Here is a 3,451-nt window from a genome sequence, read left to right as displayed (position 1 = left end):
ATCATGTCAACCCAGCTCTTTTGAAGTTAATTGAATGATATAATCCTAAAAATATGTTGGATCATTGCACCTGGTAGATTTTTGAAATGATATATTTCCTACTAATTCCTTCTGTGTCTCAATAGATCATGGTGACCTTGGACCATGAATCCAGTGACAATTGGAAGACAATTCCCCAATTGCCTTTAAACATTAAGAAAGGGGGACTATGTCGGGAGCCACTGTGGATACACCTTTAAGCCCTGAGCAAAAACATTGCAATGCCCTTGGGCCTTACCTCCACTCATATAATCAAGGTGCCACCCAGGAGTGGTGTCACCCAATGGAGTTGCATTACACCCACTTGTTAGTTGTAAGCCTACCCCTTGCCTCATTTGAATGCTTCTCCCCAAATAAAACCAGGGTTCAACTTGTGTGCTTTCTCTTTTTTCCATGAACCCCTGAGGTCAACAGCCGTCCCTGATTCCTGCAAGTGGAAGGTGTTCTGGGTGTTGCGTGCTTCTTTCGCTGTTTGCTCAGTTACTGATGTAGTCAGATTTGGAGAGCCCAGCATGGGCCGCCAGCCCAGATAGCTGGCATGATACAGCTCCCCATCCTGTTCTGGAATAGCTGGTTCCGCCCTCCTGAGACATCTTGGGCAGCAGCAGGCCACAGCTGCAGGCCTGAGCAGGTGAGTGGATGTGCTCTAAGTTTGAACTGAGCTCATCTCCCAAGTCAGCAAATTCAGGTGAATGGCCAAGGCTTCTGTCCCTGTGCACTTGGACATTGGGGATCAATTAGAGGGAAAAGGAGGACCTGTGAGCCTTGCTGGAGGAAGGCTCTGCACACAGGGGCACCGCTCTGCCTTCTGTCTTCCTTGCAGAACCTGAGTGAGGGAGGAAGGTTTCACTGTTTCCAATTCAACAAGGTGACAGCAAAGGGAGATGTGCGGACAGAGCCGTAGCCTAGGGACGCTGCACAGGGCGAAGGGCTTTGTGATTTCAGCATAAAGACGATGGCTGGAGGTGCAGAGTGAGCCTGAGTGTGTTCTGAGAAGTCCTTTCTGCTCATCAGCAAACCCTAGTTGCTTAGTCTGGCAGACGGAGCACAGACTGGTCTTTAAACGTTCTGAAGAATTCAATAAAGTGCAAGCAGAAAATATTTAATTATAAACTTACTTCTCTCAAAATGCAAACTCAAGGCCTGGGACTGTGGCTCAGTGGCAGAGCGCTTGCCTCACACATACGAGGCACTGGTTTGGATCCTCAGCACCACATAAAAATAAATTAATAAAATAAAGGTACTCTGTCCATCTACAACTAAAAACTCTGTAAAAAAATACAAACTCTAGAGGTCCAAAAGAGGTGAGACAAAATGATATTTTTTTAGTGAAGGTGTTGATTTGTGTTAGCTTTAACTAATGGAGATCTTTTGGAGATGTGGCTTTCCTCTCGAAAGGAAAGTCTTTCTACTGCACAAAGAGCAAGTCCTGACATGACAGATTGGAAAAAGCTAAGAGTAAACAGAAAAGTAAGACGAGGTGCTGGGTGTGGGGGTGCCTGTCGGTGGTCCCTGTGGCTCATGAGCCTGAGGCAAGAGGATAGAATTCAAAGCCAGCCTCAGCAATTTAATGAGGCCCTGGCTAAGCATCTCTGGGTTCAATCACAAGTACCAAATTAGAAAGAAAGGAAGAAAGAAAGAAAGAAAGAAAGAAAGAAAGAAAGAAAGAAAGAAAGAAAGAAAGAAAGAAAAGGAAGAAAGAAAGAAAGAAAGAAAGAAAAGAGAAAGAAAGAAAGAGAGAAAGAGAGAAAGAGAGAAAGAAAGAAAGAAAGAAAGAAAGAAAGAAAGAAAGAAAGAAAGAAAGAAAAAGAGAGAGAGAGAAAAATGAGGTGATGTGAACTTTCAAATTCCACTTGTGCTGCTCTTCAGGGTAATGACTTTATTTGGGACAATGCATTTTCCTGGGTCGGAATCTCCTTCACGTTGGAGGCCTCCCTATGTGCTGGACACACAGACCTCTCTCGCTCCATCTGTGCAGCTCACACTTGAGGTTGCCCGGACTGAGACAGCAGAGGCTCTACCTGTTTACTCGTGATTCTTGGGTTCCCTTCTCAGCACCATGTATAAATAAAATAAAGGTCCATTGAAAACTAATAAAATATTAAAAAGCAAAGTCCTAATATTGAACCTTCTTGCAAGTTGGGGTGTGTGGTGATTCCCAAGGGATTGTTGTCCACAAGTTTTGTAGAAACATAACTTCGATCCATCATGAGGAAAGTGGCTAGGTAGGGTGGATGCACACCTATCTTCCCAGGGACTCGGGAGACGGAGGCAGGAAGATTGCAAGTTGGAGGCCAGCCTCAGCAACTTAGCAAGATCTTGTCTCAAGATAAAACAGAAAAGGGGCTAGGGCATGGGGCTCAGTGGTTGAGTTCCCCTGGGTTTAATCCCCAGCACCCCCCACCCCCCAAAAAATGAGAAGAAAGGAAGGGAGAGGGAGGGAGAGGGGATGGTGGCAACTTCACCCATGACCGGTGACCACAATCATCCTACAAGAGTCCCCAATCCCTCGTGTGGGTTCTTAGCTTCAATAACTCCACAGATACCAGCAGTACAACCTCTCCCACATCATTTTACTATCTCAGCAGGAATCTTTCTTTCTGACCTTAATTGGTTTTGCAGAGCTCCAAGACAACATTCATGATTCTGACTTTTGTGTTTAAGGTCCTCTGATGGAAAAAGCAAAAGTTACTGGAACATAATGACAAAATCGAAAGGTGTGTTGTTTGGAATCTCAAAGTAAATATAATGTAGAGGAAACGGACACCAGGAAAATGACAAAAGATGCTTGTGAGCTGGTGGGCTTCGGCCTCCTGGAGCTATTGCCCTGGGACTTTCTGGATGCTCCTGTTAACTGCAGTCCTTGGAGTTTCGCAGCCTGCTGAGCCACAACTAGATGGATAATGAGGCTCCTTGGGAAGCCTCCAGGGTGCCAAAACCACACAAAGGCACATGACTTCAACAGCTGCACACGGTGGCCCCCTGAGGGCTTCACTGCCTGGGTTTCCCATGGCAGCATGGAGTCTGGGTGGATCATGGACTTCCCAAGAGCCCACAGCCATCTGTCCAGTTTCTGCCCACTGCAGCCCAGTGGGGAGCAGAAAGCTGCCTTCTCCAGGATGCCTGTCACAGAGAGGTCGCCTCACACTCGTGAAGCTCCCGTCTCCACCTGCTCCAGAGACTACTGCAGACAGTCCCACTTCCTGTGAGCCCAGCCTGATCTGGAAACCACAGCTAAAGCTGCTATGTTTAGTATGTATGTAGGTGTAGATATATAGGTGGACAAATGGACAGACGGAGAGACACTGATACGTTAATGAGTGGATGGCTGGGTGGATGGGTTGGTGGATAGGTGGATGGGTGGATGGATGGGCGAATGGGTGGATGGATGGGTGGATGGGTGGATCAAGGG

This window comes from Marmota flaviventris, chromosome Y, assembly GCF_047511675.1.
Source record: "Marmota flaviventris isolate mMarFla1 chromosome Y, mMarFla1.hap1, whole genome shotgun sequence".
In the NCBI taxonomy this organism is placed as follows: Eukaryota; Metazoa; Chordata; class Mammalia; order Rodentia; family Sciuridae; genus Marmota; species Marmota flaviventris.
This window is presented reverse-complemented; position numbering follows the sequence as displayed.